Here is a 27,750-nt window from a genome sequence, read left to right as displayed (position 1 = left end):
TAAAAAGTTCACACATGCTAGTACTTTTGAAAGTATTATTTATGCCAATGATTGGAAAATGAGAAAGTATTAAACAACTTAAAGAAATCAGAATCCATAGTACACTATAGGTTTCCACAGTAAAAGTGGCGTGAGCAGTTTCGCCTTAGCTACATATTCTGTAGACTGTAGAGGATGGTTGGGGAAATATATAGCTTTCTTTTTATGGGCAGCTGTATAACAAGCAAACAAAATCACCCAAGAAACAGAACGCTTACTTTTGATATAAAATTGTTTTCCACTGATATAATCTGCTGAAAGCCAGAAGCCGTCCAAAGTGCTGATACCAATTTAAGAAGATGATCTTTTGCCTTAATTATACATCTGGGAAATATTAGCTGAACATTTTGTGGAGAACAGTGAATACCTTAGTTGCCAGTTGTCTAAAATGCTGCTAATGATCGACATAGTGCCAGTGTTTTGATGGCTGAAACCTAGGCTGAATATGAATACAAAGAACACAGTTGGAAAAAAAGCACACATTTTATACAAAACAGATTTCAACCATCTGCTTGGCACTTAAGTTTGCAACTATAGGCGATATATGAAAGAGTCCACTGTCCATGTTATGAATGGTATCACTTTTATTGGTACCTTAGCAAAAACCATAGAATTTTGAAAGCGTGTGTTAGCAACGATTTTCTTTAGCTGAATAATGAAAACAAGGGTCTTAGCCAAAATTTTGTTCCCTCCATAATCTCTCTCCTATGTCAGTCTTCTTATTCTAGCAGGAATGAGTTTTGCTAATAAGGTAGGTCTTAGTGCTGTATCTCGGGATATTAAAAGATAGCAAGTGGCCCTTGGGATGAGAACCCCAGATGGTTATGAGATAAAATAGTGTTTGCTTTAGGAATAGTCTGTATTCCTGAATCTGTTGCCTACATACTATGTTGCACATCAGATCAGCATGGAAGTTAATGGTCCAGAAGCACTTCTGAATTGAATGTGTTTCCATTTGTTCTGAATTTATAGTATTAATCAGAGCAGTACTGTTCTATCATAGCAAAGGAAACTCATACTATCAATAGTAAATTAGAGGGCAAATCAAATTACCTGACCCATTTCACTCACCTAATGGTGAAGGAGAAATGCCTAAAAGCTCAAAAGAATAATATTGGCAAATAATTTATAGAAGCTTTGAAATTGTAGAGTAGTTGGTAAGAAATATTATAGATAATTTTTTAGCCCACGGTGGGCAAAAAAGTATTTTTTTATAATTTATAAATTTTAAGTAGTAAGTTGGCCTATTATATTTTCTTTAGCTGAAATATACTTTGCCTCTTTTAATATTGGGGAAATTGAACCATTAGAATGTGTTAGCTTATTGATTTCTCCAGCTTGTATGAATTGCACGATATGTATTGATTGCTTCTTAGCTCTTGAGGAAGAAACGATTTAGTAAAAGAAATGCCCTCAGAATCCCTCTATATGTGAGCTTCCAGTATGGTAGCTGCTGCTCACGGGTCACTATCGAACACTTGAAATGTGGCTTGTCTGGGCCAAAATGTGCTGTAAATTAAAAGTACACAGACTGAGATTGACAGAATGAATGCATAATACTACTTTTTAAAATAGTACTTTGTTGAATTGGTATTTAGGCATGTTGGCTTAAATAAAATGCATTATTAAAATTATTTACAACTCTTTACTTTTTTGGTGTGGCTACTTGAAAATTGGAAGTCACTCATGAGTCTCTCACTTGTGGCCCCCATTGTATTTCTGTTGGACAGTGATGCTTTAGGGAGGAAAATGAGCATCTCTCCCTATATCTAGACTCCTTAGGTTCACAGCTGAGTAGGGTAGCAGTGAGTCAGACTTGGGATTTTATTAACTGTCTTCCTTTTTCAGCTTTCTTCTTTGAGAAGGTGAAATTTTACCCCTTTTTAAGAAGCCACAAAAGTCACACTGACTTGATCAGATGTGTGTATCATTTGTTCCATGAACAGTCAGTTCTTTAAACTTCTGTGTGAATACAAAGGAAAGGAAGATGTTCCCTTATGCATTGTATTAATCATTTTAGAGACTATATGATTGAAAGGGGCCCTTATATTTATGGTTTGAAATGCCACCATGTGTATCTTTATTTTCTCCATTGGATTTCGAAGAAGTTTGTAGTTAGATAGGAATGTTTTCATCTTTTGATGCACTGCTTCTGAAATTGACCCACAACATATGATCCAAGCTCTTTCTGTGTACATGTGGGGATATTAATATAGATAGATAGAACTAACAGTTGGTACACATTTAACTAATTATGTGCCAGCCTTTAAGATATTTTACATGTGTTATTCCACTGTGGCTTCACAACAGTCTTACTTTTCATACCCATTGGACAAATGGACAAAATGAAACATAGGAAGTTGGTTAATTTTTACAGGTCTAAGTGACAGGGGAAGATGCAAATCCAGATAGTACAACTCCAAAGCCTTCACTCATCACCAAAACTTTATTGTGCTGCTCTATGTAATGAAGTACTTCCATAACTTGATAATCTTCTCTGGTTTTAATAGGAGTGGCTTCATTTATTCAGCAAATTATATTTTAAATACCTGCTATTCTAAGTGTTATTTTAGATGCTGAATAAATATTAAAAATAAAGATATCATAAATGACATATAAGGATTGTTATACAAGATTCAAATTTTATTAGATCATGAATTTTTAATTCACTCATGGCATGACCTTATAGGGTAGGTGATGGATAAGGGGACTTATGAACACTTACATCAAGGATTTCTTGGTAATAGCTACCAGGAATTGTTTGTGATGGATACAGATTTCCAGCACACGTTACACATAGAAATGCCCTACTGGTTGAAGTATAACTACATATAATTTCCCAGATGTCTCTCTTTCCAGTCTTTCACAGTCAACCACCTGTTGAAATTATTTTACAGACAAATGATAGCTCTGCTCCAAAAGTTCACCTGCTTTGTTTTTGCTAGCTCGATGACCAGGACACCTCTTTACAGTGTAGTAATTTTTAGGAATGGCATAGTTTTCACATTTATATGATATGAATGTGGGAAACTTTCTGATGAATTGTTAAATAATGATATAATTCATGGTTTTGATCTTTGGACCTCACTTGTAGCCATACTAAACTGATCTTACTGGACAACAGGTAAGGTTGGTCATTTCCAGTAGAAAACTCAGTGTGATGATAAAATAGAGTGGTAATTTGAAGGGAACAGTAAGGCATTTGAGAATGGAGGTGAACTTCATTGTCTTACACTACTGTTTTTTTTTTTTTTACTTTTACAATTAAATTAACATATCAATGGAGGCTTGAACTGATCTATGGATCTCTGTTTTCAATTTTAATCTTACAAACCCTGTTCCATATGTAGATATGTGGGGCTTCTGGTACCTGTGATTTCTTGATACCTTTCTAAGTAGAGGCCATCTACCTTTATAGCTAATAGAATGCTTGGAGGTCTTAAATTTGTTTTATATCATTTTTAGGTATGTGATCTTCTCAAGTTAATCAATTCTATATGCCTTAATTTATCTGTGAAGTGGGGATTATAATTAACACTTCGTGGGTCATTTTATTGCTTAAATAAGAACTAATATTAACGTACTGTGTTTAGGAAATGTATATTATTATTTAAAGTAGATTTTAATCATTTAGAAAGAGTCCTAAGAATATTTTGCATAAAATGGCAGGTGATATTGAACTGCTGCTGTTGTATCAATAGTAAATTATGTTAAAGTCAGTGGTTTGTACAGAATTTATTAGAACTGCAACTGCTTTCTGAAGGATGAAAAACTATTTAAAATATTCATGTTTTATACATTATACAGGTATCATAAAATATTTGCTATATAGAAATCATATATACACATATAAATATGTATACTGTATACATATATATGATATGTATATAAAATATGCTAAATGTAGTGTATTCTATGCCATGAATAATTTATATATATGTGTGTGTGTCTAAAAAAAATTATTTCTATGCTAAAGTTTAGCTGAGAATGATTTTGAGTTATTTGACAGTCATAATGTGGTTAATGGTTACATATTCTGATAAAAAAGAAACTCACCCCTATATTAGAAATCACAGTTGTTTTGAGGGCTCTGATTTCTGAGAGAGTAATTTATTTGATGAACCCTTAAGTTGTCTTCAACAGAAATATTGCAAAAAAGTTTGAGAGCAATTCTGTACATTGCTATTTTTAGTAGAGACCAGACAAGAGAACGAATATTGAATGATAACTGTGAGAAGACATTTCTATAAGTAGCTAAAGTAATGTTTGCCAGGTCTGTAGATTTATTGGTGAAAGGATACAGGCAGAGATCTAAGAAAAGGCTAACAAGTCCTTTAAACTATCTCCTTTAAATAACAGTTGTTATATCCCGGCTGTTGCTAAGAGATGAGGATCAATCAGTTCTGGACTGAGTCGTGTTCTTGCCTAGATTGAGGGCACTCCCATCTCTGTACTTAAATTGACTGCAGGTTTAGGAATAGACAGAGACGAACCATGAATTTTCCTCAGGAAACACTTTTGGATCTGCTCAAATGCCTGAGGAGTGTCCCAGTGAGACCCTAGATTTGGGTACATTTCCACATTGTAGTAGCCATCTTCATTTGATCTTGTAAATACTTTCTATTACTCATTGTCCATCGTGATAAATAAGTGTTGTCTATAGAGAATTGGGGGCAATACTTCATCTCTTTGGGACCTCCAAGTTGACTCAACTTTAAAAAGCATCCTGAGGTGGACGTGCTTAGAATACCCACATCCTACATCTGAGTAACTGGGTGAGAGTGTCTGCTCCACTCTTGATTCCAGCTTCATACTAATGAATTCCCTGGGAGGCAGCAGTGATGGCTGAAATAGCTTGGTCCAGACCATGATTGGGAGATACCTGGATTGTTTCTTGATTACAAACTTTGACCTGGCACAGGCTTGGCGCTGCATTTGAAATGTGGACTTAGTAGAGTATCTTTATCACTCTCTTTCTCTCTCACCCTCACCTCTTTCAAATAAACATAATAAATAAATAAAATCTTAAATAAGCTAAAAAGTTATCCTAAGTCAACAAAATGAATTACATTAATAGATAAGGAAATTTTATTCTTTGTCATGATTTATTTGTGTATCTGCATTTAGAATGACATAGATAAAGAAACATTTCATTCATCATGTATTTATTTAATAATAGGTAATGAATAATTAGTGGGTTAATAATCTGTAGGTGGAACAAAAGTACACATCAATATGAACTAAAGACATTTTACAATTTATCACTTTATCAGTGTGAGCATATCATTGAAAAAACACCATTTTCCCATTTGCAAACTGAAGCATACCTTCAAAATGAGTTCTTGTGATTTTAGTGTAATTATTTCAGAAGTGCTGTTTATAACAACATATAGGCACTTTTAGGTCATGTGGGCAAATCTAAGTCATCGGCCAGAAGATTTTTGTTTTCCATTTGCTCTGACAGAAAACATGTGGTTATTAAAATAGTCATAGTTTATTCGGATACAGAACCCTCTGTCAGTTTTCTCTGTTTAATTTGATTAGAAATTCCAAATGTACATACAAGTTGAAAGGGTACTGTGGTGAGCATCCATACCTTTTAAAAGTAACTTTTGATCCTTTGCTTTCTCTCTTTTTTTTTCTTTTCTAATACATTTGGTAGTGACAGGCTAACACTCCTAAGAACTAAGACAAGCACATCAGCACACCCAAGAACGTTGCCATTACTACAGTAACGATATTTGACATCCTGTCCATATCCACATTTTCTAACCGTCTCAATAATACCATTCATAACTTTATTCTTTTTAAATTTAAGTCAAGCATTGGGTGTTACATTTAATTGATAATGGAATGCTGTCAGTGTTGGTATTGACGACAGCTTTCTTGATCTGTCTCATACATTGTCTTACAAGCTGGATTTTTGTGATTGTGTCCTCACGAGTAGGTTCAGGTTAGATATAGAACTTCTGAGACCTTTGTTGTTTTTTACACTGCTTAAGATTATCATTAGGGCTGTCACTACCTACCACCTTTCAACTTTGATGTATGAGATAGATGGAGACTTTTGCGGGGGGGTGGGGTTATATTTTAATAGATACAATCCATAACAAGCAAGCTGTTGGAGCGGTGGTGATTTGTCTCACATAGAGCTGCTTGGTACTAGTTGATACAGTTGAGAAAATAGGGCTTGCTTAGTCTGAGAAACCATCACAATTCATCCAAAAAATTTACTCAGAAGGTAATCATAAATACCAAATTCTTCGTAAGTAATAATGAAAAAATACTGATTACAAAGTCCACACAATAGCCTGGTGATATAAAAGTGTATTTTGTTAGAGTTCCTACTTAAAATTGCTATGTTTGTGCTTTATGAAAAAATGCTAGGCTCCAAATTGCACAGTCAAAACAAATTCTACTCTTGTTCACCATTGTCCAAAACTGAAGCTCAGAAAGAATTTTCATTGCAGTTTCTAAAATAGTTCATAAAATTTGGAAAAAAAAGTACAGTTTATTGTTTGTTTGAAGTCTACCACTCTCCCATCCGAGAAATTTACATCAAGAACTGTGTAGTGGAGATGTTTGTGTTGCTGACATTTTCTGGTTCCTTACTATAACTGCATGATGCCATTCCTTTCTATTCAACCAGCAAATTTATCAGTTTGAAAATTCCTGTTTCATGGTCATCTGCAGCATAAGCCTTTAGACTCAACTTGTGCCTGTAAATTTCACTAGCTGTGTGATATGGGGCTAGTTATTTAACCTGTGTGAGCTCCAGTTTTCTGTTAAGTAAAATGCTTTTTGTATGTGGCTACTAATTAATTACATGTATGTAAAGTGCTTAAAATTAGAGCAGTGATATAGTTAGTACTGAATTAGTACTGATATAGTTAGTACTAGTGCTGTTGAGGGTGAATTGTCTGTATTTGCAGTAATTAATTAGGAATTCCTGAATGCCACCTTGAAGTTAGAACAGGTTTTTGAAGTAATAGTATTTTGTGTATTTGTAATAGTCTTTGTGTATTTCTTCAGGAAGTAACTATTTTATATATGCTAAATGCTGCTAGCTTCCAGACACTTAAAAGTGAATAAGACATGTATGCCTTTTGTCCTCACCAAGTTTATAATCTGATAGGGAAATGGCCACGAAAGAGCAGTTGCAACAAAGGCAAGTGTTGTTGAGTGGGTAAGTAGATTCAGGGTGTTAGGAGAGAGCGCAAGGAGAGTGAGTTCTGCCTGATCTTTGTGTGAGAGAGGGCCTTTTGGAGGAGGGAATGCAATTGAACATGAAGAGTAGTAGAATTTTCTTCCAGACCCAGGCAGTACTATGGGCCAGGACTCTGGGCTAGAGAGTCACTTTGTCATGTATAAAGCTGATCCCACAGTGTAGAAGGTGGTTTCCTTGGGTAGATTGGTTAGCTTCTCTCTGCTTGCCTCAGCTTACTCATTTGTAAAGGAGAGAGAACGCTGGTGTCTACCTTGTAGGGTTCTCTTGATGATTGAAACAGATGAATCACAGACAACTCAAAACTGGTTTTTGGATATTTTAAATATCTAATAAATGCTGCTGATTATATCGGAGGAGTCACTGAGTTTATTCTAAGTCCTGATAACACCAGTATAACCATACCAAAGGGCCTAAAACTTGTTAATTTAATGTCTGGGGTGTAACTGTGCCATAATCCCATGTTACACATTTCCTTCGGCTTTCATCCTTCTTCCCCTATAAATGGTTACAGAGCTTTCTTTTGTAGGTTTTCATGAAGCTGATCTTCAAAAGTCAGAATATCAAGCTGAGAATATTTATATTTTTCCTTGGTATGTTAATAAAAATGGCATTTTATGAGCAGAAAATAACTTAGCCAAATTGCTGCATTCAGATAAATTTTAAATGGATTTGAATGAATTAAAAATGAAGCGTTCTACCTGTGTTCTTGGAAAGTTTATGGAACAAAGTCTGCTTTACCAGTGTGAACAACTTAGCCATTTTCTCTGCGTGTTGCCCTCCTCCCCACATGACTCAGTAATGTAGTTACATTTATTGGCTGTTTACTTACTTTTAATGCCCTTCATTCCACTAAGGTTTGTGAGGGGTGAGAAAGGGAGTTCTGAATGCATGGTTTGAATTGAAAAGAGACATTGTGTGGTCAGAGTGAGGATGAGAAATTATAGAGAAGCTTTGGTTTTCAGCAGCCTGTTGACTGTCCTCTTTTATTAAATGGAAATACTGAAGAATGATGTGATTAGATTAAACTGTTGAATTGTTACGATCCTGTTCATTGATGATAAACTTCAATACTATCTTTTAAAACTGCAAACTTTCTAAATATAACCTTTTCTGTTGGTTCAATACAAGCTGTTATATTATGTTAGGTCTCAAAAATAGAACTTCTAAAAATTATCTTCAAATGTGTTAGATATCCTCAGGTGAAAACATACATGTTCATAAAAATTGAAAACTGTAGTAAAAGTATAGATCATACTTATCTTGATGTAAGCCATTAGTTATATCCTCTGTGTGGTTGGTTTATTACCAGTTGGACTTTGTTTTTCGGAAAGTAATTTCTCTTATTTCACAGTGGGATTAAATAATTTTTAATATCTAAAATGTTCATTTTCTCTTTTTTGTATTGGATATTTATTGTCCAATCCTCACATAAAGGCTGATTCTTTAAGATATGAACTGTGGTTCATACATTGAAGACCCCTAAATTTAGTTGACTAATATGATATTATTCAACTCATAGTATAGAATTTTTTTATTATCAGAAAAATTATGGTTCAAAGATAAATGCAGCCAAATTACCCTTTTTATAGTTTCTCAACTGATGCTTTTACTTTTTTGTTTTTACTCATATCATTGTCTGATAAATAACTTTGTATATTATACCCTAATTTAAGATTTTATAGTAGCTTGGATTTTCTACATGTGTTTGAAGAGTGGCTACAGGTTTTTTGGTAGTTTGTTTTACAATTTATTTATTATTTATATGAAAGGCAGAGTGATACCCAGAGTAAGGGAGCGAGTGAGTGAGATCTTCCACTTGCTGGTTCCCCCACCAAATGCACACAGTGGGTAGGTCTATGCCAGACTGAAACCAGGAGTCAGGAACTCCAGCCTGATCTCCTGCATGAGTGTCAGGGGACCACGTTCATGGGTCAGTTTCTACTGCCTTCCTAGATGCATTAGCAAAGCAGCAAAAACTTAAACGGGGGCCTGTATGGGATGCTGGCGTGGCAGTCTGGAGCTTAACCCCACTGCGCACAGTGCCAGCTGTTGGGCTACTAGAGTTTCAATGCTGAGCTTTTGTGTTTTGATTTCCTTTTCTAGAAGGTGTACTTGCTTCAGAGACTACCAGAAAAGACAATCAATATATTTTCATTTCTATTTGGATGTCATTTTACTAATTAAATTCATTTGCCATAAGTTAGTAAGCCGTTACTTGATTATGAATTAACAATTTTCAGATAGCAATGGATAATAGAAATTAAGACACTTCTATGAAAGGCATCATATTGGTGATAGAGAAGAATGTTTAATAGTGTCGAATAGTATATGAATGAGTTTTCCCATGAGTTCTGCCTGTGAAGTCATAAAGATCAATGGAGCAGGCCAGCGTTGTGGCACAGCAGGTTGGACCTGTGCCTGCAGTGCCAGCATACCATAAGAGAATGGTCATGGCTGGTCTGCTTCCCACCTAGCTCCCTGCTAATGTGGTTGGGAAAGCAGCAGAAGATGGCCCAAGGGCTTGGGACCCTGACACCCGCATGGGAGACCCAGATGGAATTCCTTGCTCCTGGCTTCAACCAGGCCCACCCCTGGCTGTTGGGGCCATTTGGGGAATGAACCATCAGATGGGAAATTGATTTCTCTCTCTCTCTCTCTCTCTCTCTCTCCCCCCTCCCCCTTCTCTCTCTTCCCCCTCTGCCCTCCCCCTCTCACTCTCCCCCTCTCTCCGTCTCCCCCTTACCCCTCCCTCTCTTCTGTGCACTCACCTATTCCAAAGAGAATGATAGGCAACATAGATGTGAAATTGATCGACATCTTAGTTAATAGGATGAAGGTTATTTTGCTCATGACTTTTAAGGGCCTAAATTTTTTATTTGATATTTCCTGTTACTTTCATTAGTGGTCAGTCCTGGGATGCTTAAAGGTTATTATCAGAATTATGATTTCAGTTTGTTAAAATTAAGTGCCAGGGTGATATAAATTGTATCTGTCCCACTCTATCAAAGGATAACCATATGTTAATTTCCTTTTTTTAAAATGCCAGTTTTGTATACGCAGTGAATAATGAGCACCTAGGGAAAGTATTTATGTTGTTTATAGCAAAGATAATGTACTTTGCCTGTTTAAACTGAGAGATGAGTAAAAGTGCATAAAACTATTTTTATAGGCTGGCGCCGCGGCTCACTAGGCTAATCCTCTGCCTGCGGCGCTGGCACACCAGGTTCTAGTCCTGGTCGGGGCACTGGATTTTGTCTCAGTTGCCCCTCTTCCAGGCCAGCTCTCTGCTGTGGCCAGGGAGTGCAGTGGAGGATGGCCCAAGTGCTTGGGCCCTGCACCCCAAGGGAGACCAGGAGAAGCACCTGGCTCCTGGCTTTGGATCAGCGTGGTGCGCCATTGGAGGGTGAACCAATGGCAAAGGAAGACCTTTCTCTCTGTCTCTCTCTCTCTCACTGCCCACTCTGCCTGTCAAAAAAACAAACAAAAAAAAAAAACAAAAAAAACTATTATTTATAGTATTGGAAATGGAGACATCTATTGAGAATATTACAGGCAAAAGGTTTTCTGCACCTTCCCTATTTCGGTGGGTTGGGCTTTAATAGTGAAGAGTTCCATTTCAGTTAAAGTCTGCCCTGTTGATTGCCATGCACTTCATTGACCCTACATGAATACTGAGCTTCATTAAGGACAGAAAGTCACATTTCTGCCTCCAAAGGGCTCTCTGCTTACAGATGTTGAATCTCCCCGATCTTGATTTTCCTGGCTGCCTGGACTCACGACAGGACCTGTATTTTTCCTGGTATCTGGCCCTACTGAGGCTTCTTGGCGTTTGCTTTGTGCTTTCTCTGGGCTCACTTGACTTCCCTTTAGATTTGTTACCCTGTTGTCCTGGGAGCTCTGCTACAGCCCAGTTCCTTCCTTATTTGCCCAACAGATTTTCACCGGGGAGCTCCATGACTGTTAGGAGCTGTGGTTCCATCCTTTCCAGCTGCTCCCTGATGCTCTGATTACTTGAAAGGGCATCCCATGGCCATCTGATGGACATTATATCTTTAGAGTGTGAAAAATGTAATGCCTTTTTGGGGACCAGTGAGATTCCAGGTGAACTTCTTTGGGAAGATTTCTATATTTTTGTACAACATGTGATATCACCACATTAAATAGGAGTTTGGTTTCACTCATGAGCTTTAAAGTTGAAGTCATTTCTAGCAGACTAACAACAGTTGTTTTAAAAAAAAAAAAAGCAAATCAATCAGAAGTTCTATTTTCTAGTCATGATCTTGACATCATAGTTTTTGGGGAGGAACAAAATAAAAATGATATAACTTGTCCTTAAACTATGATAGTGATTTGTTGCCTGTGAGGTGAACAGGAAGATTAAAGTAGCTGTTTGTCATGATGATGATTTTTAAAAGGGAAGTACTTTCCATTCGCTGTCTCTGATCTTGGGTCTGTTGGCACTGCTTTTATGTATTTGTGTGTGTATGTGCATGTAATGTGAGAATCAAAGAGGAGAGAGCGAGCGAGCGAGAGAGAGAAGGAAAGTGATATGGACTTGGAGGCAAGTAGAAAAAGTAATGACAAAATGGGAAGGAGTGCCTTTAGTAAAATGCCATGGATTTGTCACAGAATCAATGATACATTTCCAGTGGAAAGGATAACCCTTCTTTCTCTTAGAAGCAGAAGATAGCAGAGAACCAAGAGCCTTTCTGAAGAAACGATGCGTTTTATTTTAGCTGAATCTGAATACTCATTAGAATAGTTAGAGGCAGAGAAAAGGGAGTTTGATAATATGCAAGAATTTTTAAAAACATTTTTATTTATGTGAGAAGTAGAGAGAGAGAGAAAGAGAGAGAGAAAGGAGAGGGACAGAGAGAATGACTGAACACAAGCTCCCGCCTATCCTCTGATTCACTCCCTAATGCACACAATGACCAGATGTGGGCCCAGGCTGAAGCCAGGAGCCTGAAACACATTCAGGTCTTCTGTGTGGATGGCGGGAATTCACTTGCTTGAACCAGCACTGCTACATCCCCGTGTCTGCATTCCCAGGAAGCTGGAGTCAGGAACTGGAGCTGGGTATTGATGTGTGATGCCAGCTTATTTTGTTTGTTTTTGTTTTAAGATTTTATTTGTTTGAAAGGCAAAATGACAGTGAGAAGGAGGGGAAGAGAGAGAGGAGGAAGAGGGGGAGAGAGAGAGGGAAAAAGGTCACTTTTATCCTGTGGTTCATTCCCCAGTTGCCCACAGCGTCCAGTGCTCAGCCAAGCTGAAGCCAGGAATCAGAAATTCCATCCAGATCTTCCATGTCAATGGCAGGAATTCAAATCCTTGAGCCATCATCTTCTGCCTTCCCAGGCACATTAGCAGGAAGCTGGATCAGAAGTGTCACAGGCAGAACTTGAACCTGGCACTCCAGTATGGGATGTGGTGTTCCCACATCAGAGCTTAACCTGCTATGCCTCAATATCCGTTTCAGACATGGATGTCATAACCAGTGTTTTAAACAGAGCTTTTTACACAATAATCATGCAGTTTCTTACTACCAAATTGAATTTGGTATCTCCCAATTTGATATAATAGATTACAAGTAGTGAAATTTTCTTTCAAGATAAACATTTATGATATGAAATATGTATTATTCTTTTCATGCAGAGTTTAAGGAATAAAAACACAATATAGATATTAAGATGTGTTTAAAAGTTTTTTGGGGTCAATGATGTTTGTAGACTGCCACTAAAAGGCTTTGCCCATGTTGTGGAGATATCACACTGGTCACAGATACAGGAAACCTCAGCATGTTACTTCTCTTACTGAGTATGCCTTCCTAGCGGCTTGCAAGGCTGAGAGTCAGCGGTTGTAACCAATGTGGTTTTACTGATTGTTGGTAGCCCACATGCATTCTAAATGATGGGTGCTGCATTATTCTCTTTTTTGAAATCGTTCAATTATCTCTTTAATTACGCTCCAAGTTGTTGTGAGGATTAAATAAGATATTATTGGTAACATTGTCAGTACAACATAAGCAAGTATAACTTCTTCTAGTTTGTTTCCAAGATCAGTTTCTTTATAGGAAAATTGGGATAAAAAATTTTTACATTCCTTCACCCCAAAAAAGTGTTACCAGATTTCAAACATTACCTTTGGCAAAGTCACTTATGGGATAGACTCCCCCAGCTTGAAACAGTGTTATGTGATTATAAACCTCTCAAATAAAATTTTAAAGCATCACTGTAATAATAACATTCCTACAGACAGATAAGTACTCACCATTTGCATTTACTGTTCATCTTCATGTTTAACTTGACCTTGAGATGGAATTTTCAAAGGAAAATACTTTCTACAGAATCTCTCACTACGTTACCAATTATATTTCAAAATTGCATCTGAAGTTTTCCTTGTTATTTAACAGAGGAGTATAATAGAAGATGACGTCAGGGAGCAACAATGAAACACTTGATTATAATTTGAACATTGGTGGGATGTTAAAAATCACACTGATAAACCATGTGCTCAGAAATTGACTCCTCAGAAAATTAATTCAAATGTAACACACACATAATTATTTTAAATTCATTGTGGTACAGGAAAAATTCTACTGGATTTTATCAGTAAGAGAGCCAGAGCATTGTATTGATGTGTAAGTCATAATTGTGGTTTGTGGCTATATTATGTTACTATGATCATTGCAAAATTAAAGTCGATGGTCACATATTTGTGACAATTTGTTGGCATGACACATGGAAAATACATCATGACTTGTGTTTTCTGTTAACTTATTTTATGAGACAAGAATAAAACAAGTTTAAAATTAAAACTACATGGATTTAATTACATGAACTCAACAAAACTTTTTTTTTTAGATTGGAAACGTTGACCTTGTTTAAGTAACAATTATTTGATGGCCTGAAGTCAGTAGTAGTAATTTCAGTATCATTTAAGAAAAATTCCCTTCTGTATTCATCATATGAATTTCTCTGATCCATTTTCTACATGTTTTTCTTTATATTTAACATTTTTAGCAAATTATCACTTATTTAAAGAGAATAACAAATGAAGGATAGGAAATGGGTCAACTACAAATGATGTGGTTTTTCTCTATTGCACCTGATTTATATGTGTATAGCTTTTACCCCTAACTGAAGAGCATCAGGTAGAAAGAGAAGAAAATATTACCTCAGGGCCAGGTATTTGGCATAGCAGTTAAAATCCTGCTTGGGATGCCTGCATGCTATGTATGAGTGCTTGGGTTGAATTCTGGCTCTCTGCTTCAGATCCAGCTTCCTGCTAATTTACACAACAGAAAGTAACAGATGATGGCCCAAGTATTTGGGGTCCCTTCCACCCACATGAGACACTTGGATTGAGTTCTATGCTCCTGGCTTCTGCCTGACCCAACTCTGTCTGTTATAGGCATTTGGGGAGTGAACAGCACATGGAATCTGTCTCTGTTTTTCAAATAAAATAAAAGTGAATAAGCATAATTTTAAAAAATAAAATATTACCTCAACTTTTTTTTTTGCATTTCCACCAAACTTTCACTTTTCATTAGTCAAGATATAGAAGGCCTTTCTACATTTACCCTCACATATTTTAGTCTACCATGTTACCTTGTTTGAATTTTTAATGTTACAGTCTGATCCAAGCACTATAATAAATTTCACAAAGAATTACTACACTAGTAGATACAGGCTAAGGAAGCAATGACAATATTATTTATTAATTATGAAAGAAGCAATGATATGACACTTCCTGTGTCTTACTTTGGGATATTATATTCATATGAGATGTTTTGATATTCTGTAATGTTCATAAATTTTCAAGATCACTTAGAAATATTTAAATATTTTATCTTGTTATAATTCAGTGACTATTTGAGCATTTACTAAATGCAGAACCTTCTTAGGTAACATTAAGGGAAAAGGAGTGGCGGAAATTTTTCTTTAGCATCATTCATTTCCGCAGCAGAAACATTTATGTACACATCACAAGTCCACATTATGTAACAGCTATGGTAGAAACCCACAAAATGTAGTGGGAACCCCAAAAAGTATGTTCATACCATGTAGAGTGAAGGTTCTATAAAGATGGTGGCTTTAGAGCTGGGACATGGAGGTTGTGTAGGCGTTTGGGGCATCTGGTAACAGGGCTGAAGGAACACTCTAGATTGAGCACCATCATGAATAAAACTGTAATCATGATCAGCAGCCTTGTGTGTGGCCAGAAACTGCGATACAAAGTGTAAACCCTTATCCTGGGACAGGCAGTGAGAACCCCAAACTGCAGTGTTGTCTCATACTATGCAGGCAATAGAGAAAAGCTGACTTTTGATCTTAGGACAAGGATTGCCTTATGGAGCTTCCCACAATGCCTCTTTTGGTCATGGTACTTCTTAGTTTAATAATTTCTGGTAACTCTGAATAGCTTTAAGCATCCTTGTGCTCTTGGTATTCCAGTGATGTTTATTAAATAATCAGATCTTAATCTAACCTTCTAGCATTTACCGTACCATTTATCTGGCTAGCTGCAATTCCTACCTTGCACCCTGGTATTTATCCGCTGTGCATTGTTCTCTGATTTTTTTCAGTTCTTCATTTGCACTGTGCATACAATTACTTTTGGTATATCCTCCTCTTTTAGGAAACCTCCCTTGACTGACCAATGGAGTCATGTATTACCTTTGTGATTTCCATAGGATCTTCTTTTCTCCCTCTGTTAAGATGGAGTTTTTAGCAGTTGTTTGTATTCACTAGGCTGTGATGTCACCTAATTGTGAGTGCCCCAGTTAAGATTCATTAATCTTTATTTCCTCCTGCCAAGCATATTAACAACACTACAGAAATACTTACTAAATTGGATTGAATTTTCAGGCTTAATATAGGTTTAATGGCACTTGATCTTAGTTTTTACATAGGATATATATGACACATGTTATATGTGAATGTTATAGAAACCATTTATCTATAGGATGATTTTCTCTGTCATTATCATCTAAGGACTGGTTTCAACTTCAACTATGCGTGTGAAGCAAAATAGAGTAAATTATAGACAGAAATATTTGTAAGATACAAGTGACCCATGAATGCAGGCGGATTTCCTGTTCTTCTCTTTGTATTCTGACAAATAGAGATATTTTTCTTGATGCAAAACCTTGGGTTTATCTTGTGGGCTGTTAATTGTAAATTTAAAGGGGAAAATACAAGCACTATATGTGGATTTAGTGACAAAACAAACATCTTTTGAAGAATCTTAGTAATAATCTTGTATTGTAAATGATATATTGATAATCAGTAGCAAATGGCATTAGACACTTTGGTGTTTCCGATTTATTGTCTTTCTCTCCCCCTCCCTCTCTGTCTCTCTTTTTTAATCAAGACTGAACAGGAAGCCGTGTTGGCACCCACCACATTGGGTGGGATTCAGGAGGAGCTATGCTAGAAAGGAGTGAAAACAAAGATTGCTTTGGTCTTTTTTAAGGAGGAACACACTAGCTGGTTTAGAGTATTATTTCTCTCTGAAAAAAGGTGGGAGCCCAGGGGGAAACTGTCCAGGGTTTTGACTCGGCCAGCTTTCAGCCCCGCAGTGTGTGATCCTGTCTGTGTTCTGTGAAGCGATTGTTAGGTGCTGGAAGTTAGTGATTGCTGTTTTGGATAGAATAAGGGAGTTTTACTTTGGAAAAAATAAATTAGTAATGGAGTGGCAGGGAAGAAAAGACAGAACAGCTTTTCTGCTTTCCGGTTTGGATTCTGCTAGTGGCTTTGCTGCCTTGCCTGCAGTGATGGGTATTGCCAGAACTTAGGGAAAAACAAAGCTAAAATGGCAACATCTCTTAGGAAAATCTGTAAGATTGTACGAAGGCTGGGTGGTTGTGGGGAGTGTGAGTTGGAGAGCAGATGCCTTTGGTCTGAGTTTCAGTCCTCACAGTCTGTTTGCCTTCTTGCTTTGAAATATTTCTTCTTTCTACCTCCTTGGTTTACAGGGAGCTGGGGAGGCTCGTTTTTGTTGTTGTTTTGAAATGCAAGTTTGCCAACAAGTGAAACAGAAAATAACTGCTGTGACAGACATGTCCCCTAAGACCTTTGCTTCTAAGGGAAACACCTCGGCTTCATGTTTAAAAACAGGCCCCAACATTGGAATACCAAATTGTTTTTGTCTGCAGTGAAATATGAAAATGTAAAATTGTCCCTTTGGATTTTGTACTTTTTTTTTTAAAGGTCATATCAACTTTGAGGACTTAGAGCAATAGTTTCCCTGCTGCCATAATTTGCCTTTAAAAAAAAAGAAGAAAAAAAAAAACCTTTTAGGGCAGACATTGTGCTAGTGCTGAGCAGCTGCTTTAAATTCTCCTTATGAACGGAAATTTGAGGTTTTGAAAGTGCTCTTATTTAATCGTGATCAGACGTCCTCTGATTGATGCACTGCTCCTGTTGATGGTTTTGTGCTGTTTTATTGGGCTTCCTTGGCATCCGTGAGCCTATTCTGAGCTAGGCTCCTTTTGAAACAGTGTATTAGGTGAATTGTGAAAAATGAGTTGTTTCAACTGAATAGGTGGAAGAACTGTTTTAGATATTTGGGCAGTCACTGAACAGATCTTTTATGAACCAAAAACTGTACAAGCCCAAGGTTCAGAGAAATGCAGAGAATGCGCAATCTCTTGTCTTCATCAAGTTGCCAGTCTACTATTTAGAGTAGCTATGCTTAGTTATCCACTAAAAAAAAAAGTACATACCCTTTCTACAACACTTGTTATTAACCATGACCAGCACTGTTTACAGACCCTATCTTGAACAGATTTTAAATCATGTTATGTAAAGTAGATATAATGTGCAAACAGTATATTCTGAGGCTCTCCAAGTGACTGTGGGAAATTTGGGAGTAGGTAAGATTTTTTCAGATTGTTTTCCATGCACATATTCCATCCTCACACCCCACGCTCATTGCTTTTTGGTGGCTGCATCTTTCCAGTGGCCGCCTTCTATTCTCTTGTCTCTTAGGAGAATATTCACAGAAACAACAAGAAATTTTTCATTCCCATTCATATGTAGTCTGCACCAGTAATTCCAGTACCCAGCTCAGACTTTGAATCAAAATGGGAAATGAGGGGTTGGTGTTGTAATGCAGCAGCTTAAACTAATTCCTGTGATGCCAGTGCCAATGCCAGTTGGAGTTCTGGCTACTCCACTTCTGATTCAGCTCCCTGCCAATACACCTGGGAAAGCAGCAGATGATGGCCCAAGTGTTGGGATCCCAGACACCAATGTAGAAGACCAAGATGGAGTTCTTGGCTCATGGCTTCACCCTGGCCCAGACCTTGATGCTGTGGCCATTTGGGGAGTGAACCCAGTAGATGGTGGTTCTCTATCTGTCTACTTTCAAATAAGTAAATCAATCAATCAGTACATTTTAAATGAGGAATAAGGTGACAGAATCTGAAATGACATTAGTTTATGCTGAGAATTTTGTTAGAACTAGTCTCTTACTAATCTAGAGAATTGCCTACCATACTTCTGTAAACCTACAGGAGGCAGTCTCAAAGTATGTCTCTTATTTGAAGTACACAAAGAGTCATCTCTGAGACAAGCAGGTGAGAATTAGGAAATTGAATTTCAGGTAAATTAAAATTAACAAAAGCAAATCACTAAAAATAGATTATTTTCTATTGCTGTTGCCGAATGGTTTTATTTGTATTGGAAAATTTCTACATAGAAACTCACTGTGACTAGTGTTTTAAATTAATCTTTTCCCCCAAGCAGATGTGAGAAAACAGTATCATTGAATAGAATATGGCATAGTGAATAGAGGTTTAGACAAAAGTTCTGATTAAATCAATGGTGAGGTTTGGCATCAGGGCTACTGAAGGCAGAATAGATAGGAGGAGACTTCAAAATATTCATGGAAGGTGGCATTAAAAGATAATTTTTTTGGTGCAGAAAGTTTTTGAAATCTATGCATCCGAGGGACCTTAAAGTGTCTTAGCAATGGTTATTCTACAAACGCTGCATTGATTTTAAAATTGTCTTGCACCAAGTTATTTTAATTTTATTTTTTCCATGAACATTTTAAAGTATCCTTGTATATAACAAATTATACTGATCTTAAATGGAAGGTTTCCTGGGAAAATTTTAAAGTCAATTATTACTAACAAACCACCCAAAAGTCTCAACATTTTAAGCCTAAATTGTGTTTTCCAGACTGTCCTTTTCACAAATGTTATAAATATGGTTATTAATGTAGTAAGTTATTTTTTGTAAAAGAGTTTTTATGCTTCATGTACATCAGGGGAAATCTGCAAAGGAGGGAGTATAGCAACTGTAAGCTAAAAGTGGCCGAAAGGCCAAGGTTGAATCCCCACATGCCACTTTCAAGCTGTGCGTTTTTGGGGGAGTCTTTTCACTTCTGTCCCTTGTCATCCTCTCACTTCTGTCCCTGGACTTACCCAACCATAAAATAGGCACAGGAAGAGAGTCCACTTGCAGGACTGTTGCAAATACTAGATGGACATAGGACAAGCATTTTGCACAGCGGGTTAAAATGCTGCTTGCATTCCGTATCAGAATCCCTGGGTTCAAGTCCTGACTCTACTGCCAGTTCCAGCTTCCTGCTCATGAGCACCCTGAGAGGCAGCTGGTGATGGCTCAAGTAATTGAATCCATTTCACCCGTGTGGGAATTAAGTTACTGCCTCCTGGCTTTTCTGTGGTTCAGCCTCAGCCAGTGAGGATACTTGGGGAGTGGACCAGTGGATGGGAGGTCTGTCTCTTAGTCTAAATATGTCTCTGTGCCTTTCAAATAAATAAACAATAAATGATAAAAATCTAAAATTAGATGGGTGGGTAGGTAGGTAGGTAGGTAAATGTAGCTCAGTGTGCTGTTAGGTGTTATATAAATGTTAGCTACATTTTATTACCACATTTAAGTGAAAGCCATGACTAAAGTGACAGCCAGTACTGAGATATTTTGGAATAGTTCTGATACAAATGTTGTATTACTGTTAGATTCACATTCAAAAAAGAGAAGATCATAAACTGATGGACTGGCTGTGGGTGCTTACTGTTTTGCTTTTGAGTTTAATAATTAAAAATCTGGAAATTTCTCATTAAACTCTAGACTGAGTTCTTCCTTGTAATTGGGTGGACTGGCAGCCTTGAGCTACAGTCCCACCTGAAGAGTCAGCCTGGGTCAGGTCGCAGGGACCAGTCTGGCTTGCATACAGGCTTGGGTGTTACCGTCTGCCTGTAACTTAGATCGCCACCCAGAGCCGTGTTTACAGAACCATATTCTTCACTCATTGCTATTACCTGTATGATACATTTTGATCTCTCAATTTTTGTGATGTCATGGAATGCAGCATTATTTTAGTTCAGATTTTAACAGACTGTTGACAGCTTTAGGAAAATATTAAAATGGGTGATTTATTAAAAAAGAACATTTTTCTTGTATATGAACTCCTGGAACAGATGGGTAAACTATTTGACAGGTATGGTTGAATGTAACGGAACTTTAGCATACACCAAGGCTTTATACCAGGTGATAAAAATGAGCAAATAACCAGCTCAAAAGCTGAAAAGAGTTACTTGGTAACATTTTTAACCTCAGTTTTTAGTTGACTCTACGATTTTGATGATTACTAGCTTTGGGTTTTTCAACTAGTTTTTTAAGCCTTAGTATCAGTCCTTTCTTTGTGGTAGAAGAGCACATAACACTTAGAGAAAAAGAAACAATGCTAAAATTGTGTGCCCTTGTTACCCCAATTTAGAAATCTCTAGCAATCAGGTACTTTAAATAGTTTGAGTAAAAAAAAAAAAAAATTCCAGGGATGAAAGAGCCTGAAAATTCAGTAAGAAATGGAGCAGCAGAGAATAAAGAAAAATACCAGAGTTGGATTGTTAGCAGGTATGAAACACGCATTTAGTATATTCATATATATGTCTTGTATTTATATTTAATACAAATTGATGCAGAGACTTGGATGAAGAAAGAGGAAAGATTAAACATTTCAAATCTTCTACCAGTTTTACAATGTAATTTATGTAACCTGCTATCAGTGTTTGTCATCTTATCGTTAAAAATGAAGAAAAGTATGCTGTATAATTAAAAAAAAATACACATTATCCGTTACTGTTTCTCAGAGAATTATCCATAATTACAAGGTAGTTGTCCAAATGATTGGTTTTCATGAAACTTCTAATACTTTACTTTTTCCAACATTTCATTCTTTTTCTTTAGATCTGTTAAATTCTGTTGATCTTCATAATATGTACAGAAATATTAGCAGATCCTACTCTTTTTTAAAAAAAAATCTCAGCATTAAAAGGAGCCATAGGAGTAGATGTTGTGGCACAATAGTTCAAGCTGCACACTTGCAGCACCTGCATCTCATGTTTGGAGTGCTGGTTTGAGTCCCAGCCGCTCCACTTCAAATCCAGTTTCCTGCTAATGTGTCATGGAAGGCAATAGAGGTGATGGCACAAGTACTTGGGACTCTGCCACTCATGTGGAAACCTGGGTGGAGTTCTGGGCTTCTGGCCTTAGTGAGTATTTGGGGAGTGAGCCAACACATAAAAAATCAGTGTTTCTCTCTCTCTTCTATATTCCCTCTGTCTCTCTCCATTGCTTCCTCTGTCTCCCTCCTCCTATTTTTCAATCTCTCTCCTTTCTTCTCTGTCCCCCACCATTCTGCCTTTCAAGTAGATGAAAAAATTAAATAATTAAAAAAAGAAACCATGAAAGTCAGCTATTGTAACTTTTTGGAGGTGGGCATGAATGCTACATAGATGATGAGTTCATGTAAAAATTAAAGATGTTCACTTTTGTCCATTTTTTTTAAATTCATACATAATTTTTTCATCTAAGACATTTTAAATCTTAAAGACCCCTTGTATAGAAATTTCTAACGAATGATCAATCTTTTGTTTGAAGACTTACAGTATTGTTGAGCAATAAGCTCAACCCCATGAATAAAGCAAAATACTATTTTTGGTTGGCTATTTTAGAGCATTCTTATTATTTAAAATTTTATTTATTATTTACTTGAGATATATGGAGTCAATGCTCCCATACCCTCATTCATTCCCCAAATGCCCTTAATGGCTGGGGCTGGGCCAGGCTAAAGCCAGGTGCCTGGAACTCAGTCCAGATCTTCAATGTGGGTGGCAAAGACCCAAGCACTCGAGCCATCATCTGCTGCCTCCCAGGGTGTGCATTAGCAGGAATCTGGAATCGGGAGCAGAGCCAGGCCTCAAATCCACATACTCTGATACGGGATGTTGGCATCCCAAATGGCACCTTTAATGGCTAGGCTAAACTCCTACAAGAGAAAAATATTTTTAATATTGGCCTACATGTACCTTTTCTGAACTTCTGCTTTTAGTTTTTTTAAATTATCTCATCTCTATTTGTAAAATCTTTTGTCATTTTAAAATTTTGTTTATATGCTAGCATTCCACATGATAGGGCACATGGCACATAGCGGATCCTCAGTAAATATTAAATGAATGAATGAATGAATAGTTTAGGTTCTGTTCTGCACAAAAAATAAATCACAAGTAGTTCTGCCACAGCATGATTACTTTTTAGCAGTTTCCTTTGATTTATGCAGGGAGTAGGGTTGCCATGTACAGCACAAAAGATCCATGTATAAAACTTTAAAGGTTAACAATTTCTAAAGATATTTTAAAATCCCTCATAGGAATTCCATAGACAGAAATCTCTAGAAAAGTTGGTAGAAATATTTAACTCTAGTTGTAGCTCCTGGTTGGATGCCCATAACACTACACTGGAGATTCTAATAATACATTCCTTGATAATGTTCTCCAGGGTTTCTTAAGCGTTAGAAAAGCTGCATTGATTATTTATTATAGAAATGTATTTTTACAATGTTTACAATTAAAATATTGGTGACATTGGAGTATTAATTTCCCTTAGATTATAGTTATTTACTATTCCTTGTATTTACCCACATTACCTCCAAAATGTGCATGAAGGTTTACATTTCTTGACAGTACACTGACAGCAGTGCTTATTAATTCTGAATAGTTTCTAAATACTCCATGAGCTGAGGGGATATAGTCCATATGGCAAGTAATTGGTAGTGTTTAAACTATCTTGACATCGCTCCGTTTTGAAGGAGCTGTTACTTCAGTCTGTTTTTTGTGGTGATAGCCAGCAGAAGCATACCTGGTTCTGCACATTTTCTATTGATTTTCTTTTGCCAAATGATTGATGAAAATTGTAGTGCAGTTATTTTTTACTGGGAGTGTTCGGGGTTTTATATATATATTCCTTTGTTTTAAAACATTTAATTGGAAGAGTGAAGTATTTTTCAGTGGACAATGCAGATATTTTGAAAATGGCTATGGGCAAGATGATTGATATTAATTTATAGGAAAATATTGGAAGCATCTGCTTCAGGAGAATTGTTACATATGTTGCCAAGCAAATTCTTAATAGCTTTTTTTTTTCATTCTCTCATGATAGATTGATTTTTTCTGGTCAAAAGTCATCCCTTGTTGGGTTTAGCCTCAATATTCTCAAATGGCCTTTCAAAGTGCTGATAGATAACAACCTAAGAGAAACTTACATAACCTGATTTTCTTGCTGTGCTAGTACAGTAAGTCCAGTGATAGAAAGCACTCATGTTTCACGTTATTTCTTAGTCTTAAGTCTTACACATAAAAAGGGGAAACTGATTATGTGAATACTACTTTCTAATGAAACTTTGACAATTTCAAAATCTTGTAATTACGTATCCTATTCTCCTTTACCCCAAGGGGATTCAGCTTCCCCCGAAGAAGTAGATGGTGGGAATCTATTTTATATATGTAAGTTGTATATTCAAAAACTGTATTCTAAATTCCTAGCAATGGGGTGAGGTTTTGGTACATTGGTACACTGTTTGTAGGAAGAGTAGTCATGCAGCTCCTGATGTCATTCAGGGGTGATGTCTTTTAACCAGATTGAAATGAAAGTTACTTGAAAGCCCCAAATCTTAGTAGATCTCCTCAGTTGTTTGGCAACATTCGGAGATCCTAGTATCACTCAATGAGTTGATAGTCTTTTCATTCAATTCAAAAACAAAAATTTGGCAATATACAGAAATATTAAAATCATTCTTGACTCTTTGTCAGAGTTCCAGGTATATAAACACAGATGGGTTCTCAAAACTAATTTGGTTGTTTCATATCCTTACCTTAACTATGCTTTACAGCTGAGTGGTTTATATAAGGTTCCATATAATTCCAAATAACAACAATGATAATAGACTGCATTTGTAAGGTCCATACAGTATGTGGTACAGTGCTAAGTGCTTTGTATGTACTAACTTACTTTTCTGAAAATGCTTCGATAATGTGCTGTTGACATTTCCCATAATGGCAAGATGGGGATTCAATGAGGTTAAGCAACATGATCATCATGGGGCTTAGAAAAAAGTATGTGACTAAGATTCAATCCAGGTTTGTCTAAACAAAATTTATCCTCCTAAATATTACCCCATGTACTTGTTTAGTAGGCCCTATATTAGATCCTGCATTTTTAGGTTGAAAAAATGAGAAATGCTGCTTGTGGCTTAGAGAGTTTACAAACCAACAGTAAACTTACCTTGATTTTTGTTAAAAGTTTCTTCTAAATTTAAGATGGGTTTTAGTAAATGGAGATAAAGATCCGAAAAGTGAGATTTGGTATTTTAATCTAGAATTTTTGAGTAGATTACTTTCTCTTATACAAAAGATAATGTTTTAGGGGAGATAAAAATGAATAAATTTGAGCTACTAGTACCTATTTTAAGAACAAAATTCATTAATTAGTAATGAGAATAGTAACTGACTCATTTCCAGTCTGGGTCCTCAGGAATCCATAAGCACTGGTGCCTAAATGGTCACATTTACATATTTTGTAGCTGTTGTTATTACCCAAATGTCTTTGCTTCCTCCCTCGAACTCGTTTCTTTCTCTCCCACCATGATACAGTTTAAATTATTTTCAAAGAAATAAAAATTGAAATACTTGCTTCTAGATATATATGCCTCAAGGAAAGCCGGAGTTCTAAATTGGTTTGAAGTTACTTGTCTGGGCAAATCAATGTTTATTTAATTAAACCTATGTTGAATTGCCCTAAATTAATTCAAACCACTATCATAAGAGGAATGCATCATAGAATATTAATAATTGAGGATCATTTTCTACTCTTATAATGGTAGAAATATATTTGTAAACAAACTGCTATGAAAAAAATTTAAAGGACCATTAGCTTATCCATTCTGCTTCCCCTCTGTAACTTTCTCAAAACAAATTTTTAAGGCTTCGTTATAAAGCGCCAACAGAAGTTGATTTCACAGAAAGTGATTTAATATGGAACTCTGGAGATGAAAGAAAAACACATTCACAGACAATAATAATTTTGAAAATTATTTACAACAGTTGTGTTTCCTTTAGACATTTCCTCTGATAAACAGAAGGTTCTGATAGTTTGGCCTTGTGTTAACAAGAATGAAATACAGGATCAGATAGCTGAATCCTGGCAATAGTATAACCCACATTATCTTTTTCTGAACACTTAAAGAAATTAGTAACAATCATAACAATAATTATCCATCGTTAGGAACATACTAGAGGGGGACAGGCAGTCATCTGCCATATGTAACAAATAGGAATGGGTTATAAATCCATACACAGTTTCCATTTAAAGCATTAGTAAATATTTGTTTATCATAGATGCAAAAAGGTAATATGATAAGGCAAGTACCTTAAAAAATAATCTAGGAGTGGGTGTTCAGAGTAGCTGTAAAGATGCCCACCTCCAGAGTACCTGAGTTTGATTCCTGCACTGAACTTCTTACACCATCCTTCTGCTAATGTAGACCTTGGGAGGCAGAAGTGATGGCTCAGGTAATTGGCTCCTGTGAGAAACTTGGCCCGAGTTCCTGGCTCCTGGTGTCAGCCTGGTCTGGCTGTGGTGGGCATGTGGGGAGTCTTTATTTGTTTCTTTCTGCCTACTGCTGGCATAAATTAAAAATTTTTTAAATATGTAATGAAAAAAGTTAGAAGAAAAAGGCATTGTCCTAGTATAGGAGTAACAACAATCATGTTCAATGAAAGTTTTCATTCAAATAAAAGGAATTGAAATGAGAAATGCATTTGCAACTCATTGGGGAAAAATCAATTTTATGGCTTATATTTAAATTCTTTCATAAAAATGTGTTCTTTATCTCATAAAAAGCTGCAGTGTGTACTGTAACCAAGTACATTAAGCCACTGCTTGGGACATCCTCTTGCTGTATTGTGCTTGAGACAGAGTCCCATCTCTACTGATATAGCTCCCTGCTAACGTACCTGAGAAGGCATGATGATCACCAAGTACTTGGGTCCCTGTCACCTACATGGGCAACCACGATGGTGTTCGGGGCTCGTGACTTTGCCCAGCTCAGGCTACTGTAGACATTAGGGGAATGAACCAGCTGATGGAACATAACTGTCTTTCTGTCTCTCTGTCACTCTGCATTTTAAATAAATGGAAAACATTTTTTAAAGATGTTCTATATTTGAATTATTATAATAAAAATGTGTGAAATATATTCTTTTTTAAAATATTATTTGAAAATAGATACACTCACACAGAGGTTGAGAGAGAGAGAGAGAGATTGAGAGAGAGAGAGAGAGATTGAGAGAGAGAAGACAGAAATTTTCATTCTGCTGATTCACTGTCGAGAGTGGCCTCGATGGCTGGAGCTGGGCTGATCCGAAGCCAGGAGCTAGGAGTTTCTTCTCTATCTCCCATGTATGTGCAGGGCCCCAAGTACTTGGGCCATCTTCTCCTACCTTCACAGGCACATTAGCAGGGGGCTAGACTCGAAGTGGAGCAGCTGGGAGTTGAGCCGGAACCCATTTGGGATGCTGGAACCACAGGCAGCAGCTTTACCCACTATACTACTGTGTCAATCCTGGGGAGGGAATATATTCTAAGAATACTATAGATGCTTAGAACCACAGATAGTAGCAAGCCCTGTATATATACTGTATGTTCTCCTATGCAAACAAAGGTATGACAGAGTTTAATTTATAAATTATATAGTACATAATTCATAAAATAATTATAAAATGGACTCTATTAAAAGTTATATGAAGGTGCACTTCCTCTCAGGCCTTGTTGGCCTGTACTCACCCTTTATGCAGTGATGTGCCATGGTACAGTGCCAGCGTGATGAGATGAAATGAGGCAAGCGAGGGAGGCATTGTGACATAACATTAGGGTACTATGTAAGCGTTGAACACAAGCACTGTGATACTGCAGCAGTCAGTGTGATCTCCAAGAGAGCTGGCTACCAAGTGACTAACAGGTGGGTACTATTTACAGCACAGATACATTGAACAAAGGGAGCATGTCCAGGGATGTATGGAGTGGGAGGACAAGAGATTTCATCACACTGTTCAGAGTGGTTCCTAAATTATAACTTAAGAATTGTTTATTTCTGGAATTTTCCATGTAATA

At 36.7% G+C, this 27,750-nt stretch overlaps 1 protein-coding gene and 1 long non-coding RNA gene across 25 annotated transcripts in view; one reads left to right on the top strand and one right to left on the bottom strand.

The window, feature by feature from the left end:
• The window catches only part of LOC127492146 (uncharacterized), a 45,890-nt gene extending 18,316 nt beyond the window's left edge, over positions 1-27,574 (bottom strand). For both annotated transcript variants that reach the window (XR_007921259.2, XR_007921260.2), the window contains exon 1: positions 258-27,574. This is a non-coding gene — a long non-coding RNA (uncharacterized lncRNA). The remainder of the gene's footprint in view (positions 1-257) is intronic.
• SOX5 (SRY-box transcription factor 5) overlaps positions 1-27,750 on the top strand; it is a 1,100,902-nt gene that overhangs the window by 678,486 nt on the left and 394,666 nt on the right. Inside the window, exon 1 of one of the 23 annotated variants that reach the window (XM_008259534.4) lies at positions 27,428-27,598. The exons of 21 other annotated variants lie outside the window; for them this stretch is intronic. The gene's annotated coding sequence lies outside the window, so the exon portion shown is untranslated. Of the gene's footprint in view, positions 1-27,427; positions 27,599-27,750 lie in introns of those variants that run through there. One more of the 23 variants, XM_051850861.2, reaches the window with a different exon arrangement.

Source organism: Oryctolagus cuniculus, chromosome 9 (assembly GCF_964237555.1).
Source record: "Oryctolagus cuniculus chromosome 9, mOryCun1.1, whole genome shotgun sequence".
In the NCBI taxonomy this organism is placed as follows: domain Eukaryota; kingdom Metazoa; phylum Chordata; class Mammalia; order Lagomorpha; family Leporidae; genus Oryctolagus; species Oryctolagus cuniculus.
Note: the sequence above shows the minus strand (reverse complement) of the source record. Positions and strands in the feature narration are given on the sequence as shown.